Here is a 13,164-nt window from a genome sequence, read left to right as displayed (position 1 = left end):
TAGAAATTGAAATGTTAATACAGGTTAAAAATCGATACGATGTTATGGCTAATAGCGCGAGGCTGGTCTTTTTCATTCCATAATAAATATTTTCAACTGAAAACAGGAAAAAAAAAGATTAATAAAGATTAAATTTTTTACTTCTGGAAAAGTATAGCTATAGAAATGTTCATATTTAAATGGTTAAAACAAATAATTATTGTGGCTTAAATTTAAAAGTATGCAACATAATTTTGGTAACATAAAAATACACCGTTTATTTTTGGAAGGATTGGCCAGAACAATTTAAGCAATTTTACAGATCATGCTTGTCTAAACAATCCTAAAGTGAAGATCGTGCATTGGACTCCAGGAATAGTACATAGTTGAGCCCAAATAAAACAAATGATGAATCATAATAGAAGAGTCAAGTGAAAATTTACGATTTTTTTGCATTACGACTTTCATATTGTCAAGCAGTACATATTTTGACATATTTGTAGAAAAAAAAATTATTAGAAAAAATAGAATAACAATAATTAATCTGTGAATTGTGGCGTCCATGTGAATCTGTAACGCTTCGTTTTTACACACGCTTGCCGGTGAACACGATCAATCAAAAACAGCTTATCTAAAATACATGAACGAACAAGAAACTCTTAGTTTGTAGTATTCTTTCGTCCGTGAACGAAGAGTTTTGCTTAAACGAACATTGCGTACACTGTTTTCAAAAATGTCGATTTGTGATACTCTCGAAATTTAGTTTTCCAACCCAAAAAAAATATTAATTTTTTTCCAAATTAAATTTCTTTAATATAAACAACACCTGGAAATTTCAGAACAATCGGTAAAATGGCTTTCGAGAAATCATGGTCACCGTTAAGACAGTTTTCAAAAAATAGAATTTCAAGTTAATCGAGCTTTTTTACGGCCAGGTGTTAATGCAATATCGAATGCATGCTGGTGGGAGAAATGCATAGGCATGCCTCTATCTGAAGGTATGTTACATGACGGTCTTGCATTATCAGTTCACGTACGGCATCGATGTTTTCTGGCACAACGGCTGTTTTTGGACGACCTTCAAGGAATTCGTCTTTGAGCGAGCGTCGGCCACGATAGAACCCCTTAAATAAACTAATAATTTATGGCATGGCACACTTAAGTGTATCCTTAAACAACATACGATGAATATTACTTGAATAGAAAATTATTCTTAATATTAGGTAGCAAAAGTGTGAGATAAATAACAACAGGAAACCAACTTTAGATCGAAAAGATGAACTAAAATTTTTAAAAGAAATGAATTAATGGTTTAGAGCAAGACAAATAAAACTCCACATCAACAGAATCAAGGAACTATGAAGTCAGTGCTTAAAATATGTTCTGAGCCCAAGCCCTTCGATCAGCACAAAATTAGCACATATTAGTTTAAAGAGGGAAGCCCATGTAAAGCATTAAAAAACGGGTATTTTTTCAACTAGAATATTAAATCTTTCTAGAGTACAAAAATATTTCTAGAAAACAAAAATGTCTTTTCTTAATTTCAAAATTATGGCTCAGAATATTTTTACATTATTATCTGATGCATTTGAGCGAGGTTCCATATTGCTATATTTATCACTCATCAATCATTGACGGGAGAGTAAAGAATTATTGTTCTTTTAAGGACATATTTCCGGATAGTATAAACCTATAAATTAAAAAAAGTATAAAATTTGACATAAAATAAGCCTTTGAAAGAAAGTATTTTAGAAATTCTAAAAATTTAGGGCTAAGTTTTGATAATTTTGATCACAAAAAAGTATTTAGTGAACTCGAAATATACTAAATTATAGGTTTATGCTCTCGATGGAAAGTATAACATTTAATTTGTTTTTTTTTTTTTTATCGAAATTATAATATTATATTTTGCTAGTAATTGAACAAAAATTATCTATAATAATATTTTTTGCATTTTATTTCTTACACTTACCTTATAAATATAACTCTTTTCTCTCTACTTCATATAGTATTTACCATATTACGAGGCAAACATCTACCAACACATAAAAACAAATGCCGTCGGGGTAATATTTTTGTCATGCAACCACACGCGTATGTATGGCATGTGAGTTGTAGAGCAAGCGCAAGTTGACATGACATGACGTATGAGTAACATTTCGCAACGTCATGCTGGCAGGCATTTGCTTGTAAATTTTACAACAGCTAGGGGCTAGCGCACACGTGTCGGCATGAAGCTAAAAAGTGGCTGAATGCAGCTTTGTAATTATAGCTGAGGGGTCAACGAGCCAATTTCCTTATTTAAAAAGTCACTAAAATTAGCTTACACTCACTGAGAGTTATTTTCTAAAGCTACTCTTTGTATACCACGCTCTTAATTGAAGCGCTCTTCGTTACATAAGCGTTATATACTCTCATAACTGTAAGAGCGCAGAAATTAACACACTCTCTCCTGCGCACTCTCTGGCGTTATCCACTCGCTGCGCTGCGCTGCGGATAAGAACTGCAGATGAAAACCTAACCTAGGCAAAAGGCGTGCGACGACTTCAACTCAAATTCAGTTGTACGCAGCACAAGGCAGAGAAAACAATCGAATGCAGCGCGCGTCCTACCGCACGGCATTCACACAAAAGGCAAACCAACACAAAGACGCAAGCAAGCACGCACACACACACACACATTAGACGACCAAACACGTTTATGGTTTATATGAAGGCGGACGCGGCGGTGAAGTGTGCGCTTCGTGGCTGCTTGACTGCGCACGTGTACGATTACGTGCAGGTGTGTGTGGCGGAACTACTATACGGGCACGCTGGAATACGAAATTTGTGAATTGCAAATTAAATAGCTGCAATGAGCGTAAAGCACATAAATAAATAATTGGATAAATAAATAAGTGAGTGAGTGCTTGGCAAAGAAGGCCGAATGCATAACAAAGTGAAGCATATTAATTTGAAGTGTAGGAAATATTTACGTTGAAAGTAGTGAAGTGTGTCACTCAAGGCCTACTGTCCAAATTTTAAGTGGCAGTGTGCTGTAATAAATAAATATTGTGCTCACAAAACAACAACAATATGGAGTACTAAATGGAGTACTAAATCCTTATGGAGTACTAAATCCTTAAAATCCTTGCAATATGTTTGTGTGTCTGTGTTGTAATGCCATTTCGCCTCGCTACCGGCATAAAATGTCATAATTCTGTATAGCGCCTCAACGCCGGTGGCCAGTGTAACCGCATACAAAAGTTGTGCCGCCGCAAAAACACGCACCCCAGCCGCTCGGTAACGGTACGTGCTCGTATTGCATGACTGCCTGCTGTGTCGCGTGGATTTAGTGCCACTTACGAAACGACTTGCGTGAAAAACAGTGGCAACGCCAGTGTAGTGTGCTTGTGTGTGTGACGTTTGGACGTGTTGAGGCAGTCACCAGGCGACTACTCAAATTTCGTGGCGCGTCGTAAATTGAATTTGACAGTTTTTTCGGTGCGCGCGGGTCAACGCAGAAATCCATATGTCGCGGAGTGAGTGTAAGGCACAGCAGCATTTAAAGTGAACGCGCAAGCTGTTGCTGGTAAGCTGATAGCTTTTTGACGAAGCAAGTGTAGGCATATAGCTGTGTCAGCTATAGATTACTCATACGCACTGGTGCACACCCACTCCACTCTACGGAAGAGTACTGATGTGTATAAATGGAAAAAATGGTAATTTTTTTTAATTTTTATGCGTCGCAGATTTATACGCTCGACCACCACCTATTCCACCAGTATAACTACCAACAGTTATGCTATATTTATGCGCATAAAGCGCGCTCAAGCTCATACATATTAATACACAAGTGTTGTGTTGTTGCATGCATGCATGTGTAAATGTAATGTTATGTAAAACAAGTCAAAGCGCGTTCATGCGTACAACATAATACAGTCACGCCTATGCGTGCTTCAGGCAGTGTCTGTGTGTGTTTCAGTGTATGTGTGCATGTTTCAGCTGTGTGTTAGTGAATTGTATACTCAAAGTGCTTGTATGCGTGTCCTTGCGAGCACTTCTTGTGCCTGTGTAATGATGTGCATAAAGTTAATAAAAGAAGCGAAAAACAAGAAAAAAATAACAAATGACATAATAGCCAGTAGCCTGTTTAGCTAACAGTTAAGTAACGGTATACAACCGCAAAGCAAAGCATTGACCTCACAGCAGCCTTTGAAGCTTTACAACGCGGTGAACGAGCACATATATGTATTTGTATGGTGTGTTTGAAGTGGATATATTAAGACCAGACCAGGTTGCGTATACGCAGTGGCGTCTGTAATAGTGTGCATTTAACACTTTTTTAATAATTTTACGTATTAATAACCCGCCTTTGATTACTAATCACCAACGTTGAAAGTTCAACCAACTTTCCTTGCTATTTACTATTATAATTTTTCAACAAAATTCAGAAAATTTTCCATACTTAAATTAATGAAGTGCTAAAGCGCTAACGAATTTGATAAACGTGCCCAGAGGTTCGTGCACAAAAAAAACACATTTATTACTGTGAACTTGTATACGTTTTCCACAAAACCGCTTTTCCCAAAATAACAAAAAAGTCCTTTGTGTTCTTTCACTGTATTCACAAAAATAAATAAATGACTAAAAGTTTACGGCCGGCACGTGTACACGATTTAACTCTAGCAAAACAACAAAAATAAAAATTAATGAAAATATTGATAAAGCTATGCGCAAGTGCCTCAGGCGAAAGTATTGTAGTTTTATCGATGAGAAATTGGCGTGTCTTTTTCGTGCTGTGGCAACCGTTGAAAGCCAATGGGTGCGTGCGCGCAGCTAAATAAATGGAATTTATTCGTTACAAATAACGTGTAAAGAGGAATGTGTATGTGTGTGTGTGGAGTGAAGTACTTAGTATTGATAAATGTAATGAATTACATACTGTAAAGGTTATGCGTTCAAAGAAATAAGCCGGGTTGTCATAATCGAAGGTCAACTAACCGTGGGGAATAAAACGAAAAAATATAAAATAAATATCAAATTTTTTGGGCCTAATTTTGGAAAACAATACTTTATTTTAAAAACTCACGATTCTGTTAGCTATTGCGAAATAATATAATAGAAGTTAAGAGTTAATTTGGAAGATAACGAAAACTGACAAAATCACACAGCACACTCCTTTTAAAGGCAATAAAATCATTATATTATCGATAGTGAAGTGGTTAAATATGATTATTCTATATGGTGGTGACAAGGTCAAAGTGATATGCTACTGTGCAATCAAATAGTCCAAATAGAAGGAATACATTACAATCAAAACCAAAAGATTATAATTCAGCATGTTCAAGCTGATCGAAATATGTCTCGGGTTAGTTCTTAACTCCCTGTTAACATTATACGTTTTAGCTACATAGTCTTTCGCCGAAACGGGTATAGTCCTGAGTGTAGTTATCATATAAAAGCAATTGATCCATCCGACAAATATCAAAAGTATAGGTGGACCTAAATATTATCCTTTGGTCTATACCAGTGTGACATTTTGAAGAAATCGATTTTTTTATTTTTTGCTTATTCGATTGTTAATACTTTCAAAAATATCCTGTGAAAGCGGTATCGATCGTATCTTAAATAGTTTTTGAATGGTAGCGTTCCAAAAAGCGACCGCCCGCAGGTATAAGCAGCTATAGTCGAAACTCCAAACGTGTTTTTCTGGAAATTACATTTCTAAAAACTGCTGACATCATAACTCAACGAGAACTTGACCGATCAACTTCAAATTTAAACTGAATTTTCTTAAAAATTTTTAGTATCGGATTGAGAATTGTCAATTTGGCATTAAAAAACTACCTTTTTTTCTAAAAAAACGAAATTTTTTTTTTCAGAACTACGCCATTTTTCAATTTTTGATATTTTTCAAAAATCATAGGTCATTGTATAGGGAAAATATTTAACTTTAATAACCTTTTTGAATTTTTTTGTTTCAGCTATTCATTCGGCCGGAATCATGTCGGCAGTTGGGGAACTTTTTTTTGTACCTCCCAAGACAGCATATAATTCCTTTATTTTTCAATATTTTTGTAAAAAAAAAAATATATTTTTTAGCATTATAGTCGCCTTCATTTAGTTAAAGGAGTATTGGACGGACGCTAAAATTACAGTAATTTTTAGCCGATTTAATTAATTTAAAAAAATTCTTGGAAAGATATATTTTAAGGGGTTAGGGGTAGTCAGTTTTCAATTTTCAATCTTCTTCTGTTGATTTCTCTGAAAATTTGAAGTTGATCCGATAATAACTTTTCGAGTTATTCGGCAAATAACAAAGATCGCTCGGGCGCTTCAAAACGCTATTTTGAAAATTAAAATTTTTTCTCTAAACTATGTTTTTTGAACTGGTGTCAGCTGTAACTCGAAAACCGCTAGGTAGATTTTAATGAAATTTATAAAGCTTTTAGGATACATAATAAACTCAAGCCGGATCGAAACATTTTGTAATAATGCCATATTATTACTTTTGTAAAATAACATGATTTAATAGCAAAAAAATTGCGAAAATTCTCATTGTTTCGTGTCTCTGACTACCCCTAACCCCTTAAGGCCTAAAGAATTACGCTTCAATAAGTCAACACTTAAAGGCTATGGGCAGAATGAATTATTTCATATATAAACTTTAAGGTATAATTATAAAATTAGTTTTCACACGTCCTTTCACTTTAAATTCAACAAATTTAATATTCTGGACACGAAAAGTCAATAATTCTCTATCAAAATTCAACAGAAAGAAATCTGCGCCAAACAAAACAATTTCCCACTCTACTCAATAAATATTGCTTTCACCGAAAATTTGTCACAAAAGAAACAGGGACAATTTTTGCACCAACAAAAGCAATAAAAATTAAGCACCGACTAAATTACCGAAGCATAAAAATAGCATGTAGGTGGTAATGTGTAAATATAGCTAACTTTTCGAAATCTAAATGTTGTTGTTGTTGTACACATTTCCAGCTCTATAGTAATTACCAAATTAAGCGTAGACCATAACCAATGGAAAAATATGCGATAGGAGGACTTTAGCGCCACAATAGCGGAACATCAGCATGTATAGACGCACACACACTTCCATTTTTTTGTATAGAAGCCATATTTCAAGCAAACCCACACACTCACACCCAGGTTTGTTTTGAAACACATTATCGTAATTGGCCGAAGTTCATCAAAGTAAAATTAACGCAAAGAATTTGCGCAATTCACTTTGTGTGTACTGTGACTAACGGTAATACGCCATTAAGTAGGCCAGAATTATGTTAATTACGGCAGTAATGGTGAGGCGAAAAAACTTGGCAAGAAAGTTGAAATGTCCTAGCCACAAGCTCAATATGTAATGGTAAATAATTTATATAGTAGAAGGTGAAAAGTTGCTCGGCGCAGACACGCAATAGCATAGAATCAATATATGGAAAGTTTGGGAAGTCTTAATTTGGCATAAAACGGTGTAAATGTGTGCTTAAATGGAAGTAATCAGTAATCATCAGGCTCATAGCTGTTTTGAAAGTAACTGGTACATAGAAGGAATATAGCTTTTAATACTCGTATTAATCGTAGAATATAACAGTTTGGTATATATACATTATAAATCTACTGTATTGATTTTATATTGTAAAACTAGTTAGATCATAGTTTTACAAAAATGCATGGAATTTAGTACTTAGCAAACAACAATAATAACAACGTACTATACATTGTACATAAAAATCATTTTCACCTTTTAATCGCTTTTCAAAGAATTAATTGAAAAATAGTGGGAAACTCTCAGGTGTTCTATTTAATTGTTTACGAGTGTTATGTGTCTGAATACGATTGCAAGTAATTAAAGTATGTGTGTGAAACATATTGCATATAAACAGTTGTAATATTTACATGAAACTATATTTGAGGTTAGAACATGGAAAAAAATATTGTGCAAAAATTAGCTGTATATTTATTTAGAAATATATGACTAATATGATTTCATACAATTTTCAGTTTAATTAATATTGTTTAAAATTCTTAAATTACGAACTTTGCAGTTAATTTCGATTTCGTCAATACCCAAAACATTCTAAGCGAAGCTGATTATTTAAAATATGAGACATATAATCTGAAATCATTCCTATAAAATTTGAATAGTTTGAATAATCACTTTAGTTTTTTTACTTTATATCGATATTTAGAAGGAATTGCGATCTCATAAAACTATTCCCTTATCATCTTTCACGTTAGAAGTGCATTCATTGGAAGACCAAGGAATTAAAGGTATTTTTTTTTTAATGTAGTTTTCAAGAAAAAATAAAACGTATTTCATTTAATATTATGTCAAAGAATTTTGCTTTATTATAAAGAATATGATTTGACATCATACTTTAGACACGATTTAGGGCAGGTGATCGTTGAGGATGGTTAGAATAAATTAAAGCCGAGAGCCTCAGATTTCATTCTCTTTTTTCAACAACTTGGGCCGTAAGTCAGCAAACAAGATTTTTCCCTAGTAAATTTTATTATTCATGAAATGAAAAACCAAGCCGAGCATAAATCAATTAACAGCTGTGAAATTGGTCAACTCAGAAAAAACTATTGCTTCATTGCAAACCACACTTAAAAAAATACCGTTACAAAAGCAAAAAAAAAGTTTAATTTTTTTCGATTTCATTTAAGTTCACTACACCAACAATAACAATCATACAAAATTCCATAAAAATTTCCAACACCATTATGATATATGAATATTTTTGTAAATAATATTTTTTCGGCTTGTACATATTAGCTTTCAATTAACTAATTAATTAAATTTTTGTTTTCAGCTTGATGAAAAAATGAACACGATATGTTGGCTAGATCAAACCAAAAGTTGTGAAAATAGCAAAATATATAACTGGAAGTGATGAATAAATGAAATAAAATTAAACAATGCTTAAAAAGTGCATAAATTACAATAAAAAAATATAAGAAAAATACCAATTTATTATTGAAAAAGATATTAGTGAAATAAAACAACACAGTGAACCAGTAAAATATTACAAGTGAAGAGAATTGCTTCTATATTATTAATTAAAAAAAAAAGTTATCAAAAAATTTACTAAATTTAATAATTAAAAATTTAAAAAATACATTGAAGTGGAAATATTACATAAAAAGCATATGAAAAACTTATCGTAACTTTCGTGAACTAAAAAACCGCGTTCGAAACCTTAGAAATGAAGTGCTGGTGATTTAATAATTTAAACCAAATTAAAAGCAAAATCACAACTGTGTCTCATAAAAACACAAAAAATGTAAAAGTAAAATTTTCGCTTAAAAATATAATTAAATTTAACGAAACATATCAAATATTAGTCTGATTTTCTATTTTATAATTCTTAAAAAAATCAAAGCCAATTTACAACAAAAAATTTTAACTCAAAACTCAGTGTTCTTATATTAAATAAATTTATGAAGTCACTTTAATTAATAAATAAAATATTTTCAAAATAAATACAAAATAACTGCAAGCAGTAACAGTTAAATAACCGATATATACAAGCGACATCAAGCACAAATTCCTTATAACTATACTTACACAAGCAAAAAGCAAAGGCAAGCAATCAAAAGCCAAACGATTTAACTGTGAAAATTGCATTTGCCATCAATTCGCTTAAAGTTATTACCGGTTTAATCGAGTTTTGGTGCATTTCAGTGTTATAATCGATTCAATCTGTGTCGAGTGAGCGAAATTTATCGTACTTCCACTCCACTACCACGCGACAGCGACTCGTGCGTGTGTAGGCAAAGCAACAACAATAATAACAACAGTGTGTGTGAAATACATATTTACAACTAATTTGAAAGGAAATAGTGGCAGTGGGTATATGCTTTAGTGTTGCAAGCAAGCAGCTTATGTGTGCAGAGCTCGAGCTCGTCACATAAAAGGCTCTCCGCTGCAAGCTTAAGTCTAATGCTAAGCCGCTATCGTCTCGCTTACATGAAATTGGTTTATTAATAATACCAACTACAACCGCGTTTTAGCTGAAAGCAACAAAAACAAAATCTGTAAGCAATATAAGTAAGCTGAGCACACGGCATTATAACGCTTAACTAAAGTAAATAAGGGCAACAACAAAAAAATTAATAAAATAAGAAACCAAAAATAGAAATATAGAAAAAACTAATAAGAAATAGTGCAGTGGTGAATGGCGCAAAGCATGGCAGGATTTTGGCTGGATTTGACTTGCAAAAAGTGAGTAGAATGTCTGAGCATTTTCAGTGCACGAAAACTTTTTATGTTACGTTTTTTTGAAGTTTTTCAGCAAAAAGTAGCGTGTTTCTAGTTAAACGAAATGCAGGTTTTGTCGCTCTCAAGTCTCTACATAATGCAGTACTATCGCCTTTTTACTTAGTTTCTATTTATTTTTATTTTTCATAAGATTTTGTGCATGCAAGAATGAGCCTTTTTATAGCCTCGTTCGCCTACCTCTTGGTTGTGGAAGACCACGTTGAAAGCTCATGTTTCTGCTATTTTTATTTTACTTAGTCAATCAATGACCACTGTAAACAATCTGTCAATGACCTCAGAGTGCATATTGTGCACGAAGTAGAAGGAGAGAAAACATGAAATGATAAAAGCACAGTGTGTGGCTTTTACAAATAATTAGTTAAAATATATATTTATACTATCATCAAACTAACAGTCAAGTCTTCTTTTGGTTATACTTAAACCATTATTATTATTTTATATACTTTTCTCCCATAAATAGGGTTCTTTTTTCTTTTTAGTGGTATAAACGTTCCTATGGAGATAGCTGTCAAAACAGCTGCCAAAGTAGACATAAGAATTTAACATTTTTATTAGGTAATTTTAGTAATAATTATTTGATATATGTACAACCAATTCGTCACATTTTTAGCTAGTCTTAGTACTACGTGCCCAAGACCCCTAATTGAAAAAAATTATTATTGAAATTTTTATATATTTTTCTCTCCAGCATTCAGAAACGTCCCATAGTACGTGGCCTGCCATTATTAGCACAGCAGCTTGTATAAATACTCAGACAGCGGCACTTACAACAAAGTACTAGTACAAAAACGCCAGCAAAAGTCAATAGCAAAAAAAGAAAGCCAAACAGCGAATTGCCCATTTGTGTGAGCCAGCCCTTTTAGTATAATCAGACAGCAGACAAATAAACAGACAAGCGGACAGACGGACAGACAGCCGGACGGGGCGTAGCCAAAAACCGACGCAGTTTCGACTTGACTTTCGCAATTTGGAAGGGCGATGACGACGCGAGATATGGCCCGACATTGTTGCAAATGATATCCTGCCACGCCAAACCGTTTCCACTTCCCGGCCATTAGCTGGCGTATTGAAGAAAACAAAAGCGCTCGCGAAATTCGAGCGCCACGCCGTTGTTTTGTTTAGTAACAAAAACAAATGCCAGTCACTTTGTGCGCTAATCAAATTTGCTGCTTTTACTCGTCGCTTTTTGTTTAACGGTGTTTTGTTTTGTTTTTCTGCGGCTATGTAAATGTATATTTTTATGCTTTGCGCTGAAATTATTGTGGTTACTTTCGTGGTCGTTTGCTGTTTCACTGCTTTTGCGGTTGTGGTTTGGCTGTCTGTTTGGTTTGTTGTGTTGGCAGCTCTTTAATTTAACGCTTCTTGACGCGCAAATTGCGCTGTGATTTGGTTCATAAAACAGACGTCGTAGTCCATTCAATGACAAAGTAACTAGTTTAGGTAGTGTTTTCATTTTGGATTTTAGATGAACTCTTTAATGTAAGCTGACTTAGAATATCAACTGAGTTCAAGTGTGAGGAGACTTTCTTGGGATCAATTGAACCTAAAGTAGACTGCGACAGAATATAGCTATGATTGAATAGAATGTGATGAATATAATTATTAGAAGAGACTTCAAATATATACATATATGGATGAGATCTTCAGATAACTGTCTAGATGATGAAAATATTCTATAGAATATATCCTGCATGAATCACTAAACTACTCTTGAAAAAAGCCTTGAAGCCCCCAAAATCAAAATTAATTCGCTATAAAAGCAAAGGACTCTTCTACGATGGTGTCTGCCTCCACCAAAAATAAACCCTGACACTTTATTGAATATTTTCAAGGATTTTATCAACCACAATTAATCACATCAAGAAGGATTGGCCGTCCTTGACATGATTTTATTTTAATTTTTGTTTCTCTCTGTCTTTCAATACGGTAAAAAATAAAACATAAAAGGTAAAATATCTTTGTAGCACTTGTGTGTAGTCTTCCACTTACCTCTAGCACCGTTAGTCATTAAATATTTTTATAATATTTATTCAAAAATGCCATTGTACCATTTAAATATTTACATGCGAGAATATGGAAAGCAAACAAATCCGCAGTCATCGCATGTAAATATTTGTTGTTTTAAAAATTTCGGCGCCAACGGTCATAAGCGTCCACTCATGCCAGCGAATAACTGTAAAAAAATGTTATTTTTGAAAGATAACATAGCGTGAACTTCAGCTTGAATTATTTACACAGTGCCATAAAATACTAAAAATATGTATATTTATGTATTCGCGCCTCGTATATGTATGTGTTTGCGTGCGCTCGCGTTGTACTTTGTATTTGACACACTTTGTTTTCGTGCTATTTGTTTAGGCGCGCGGCGTTTATGCGCTGCTGGCACGCGAACGATAACTCTAACCAACACCAGCACAGAGCTGAATAAAATATAAATATAGGCTTCCGTTATTTTTTAACAATTTCAGAGGCGGGGAGTTTAGCAAAATGAAAAAACAACTTGTTTAAATATTATTCATGCATTTTAATGGAAAAGTATATATTTATTAATTTTATTGCATGTAACCTTATTGATTTAAAGCATATTTGTTGTGTTTATAACGGAGTTTTGTTCTAAACTTTTTTATACTAGTGTTAATACTTTTTTGAAGGTTTCACTGAAAATAATTCTGTTAGTTTTTCGAACAATGAAAGAGTTTGTCAAATCACATATAAATCACAGAGGCACACATATGAATATTTTTTACAAATTCCAAATGATGAATTTAGATGGTATGGCATGGCGTGTTTCCTTTGACACTGATCTATATAATTTCCTCATCAGAACATTTAATTTAGCGTTCATAATTGCTTCGTGTCGCACTTGACCAATTTCACTGACACAGATACTCAATGACTCGA

General features: G+C 33.5%; 1 protein-coding gene across 1 annotated transcript in view; it reads left to right on the top strand.

Annotated features, from left to right (window-relative positions):
• The first annotated feature begins 9,838 nt into the window (after positions 1 to 9,838).
• Positions 9,839 to 13,164, top strand: part of LOC105213327 (uncharacterized) — a 201,062-nt gene continuing 197,736 nt past the window's right edge. Inside the window, exon 1 of the mRNA XM_029041040.2 lies at positions 9,839 to 10,206. The gene's annotated coding sequence lies outside the window, so the exon portion shown is untranslated. The remainder of the gene's footprint in view (positions 10,207 to 13,164) is intronic.

This window comes from Zeugodacus cucurbitae, chromosome 2 (assembly GCF_028554725.1).
Source record: "Zeugodacus cucurbitae isolate PBARC_wt_2022May chromosome 2, idZeuCucr1.2, whole genome shotgun sequence".
Classification (NCBI taxonomy): domain Eukaryota; kingdom Metazoa; phylum Arthropoda; class Insecta; order Diptera; family Tephritidae; genus Zeugodacus; species Zeugodacus cucurbitae.
This window is presented reverse-complemented; position numbering and strand designations above follow the sequence as displayed.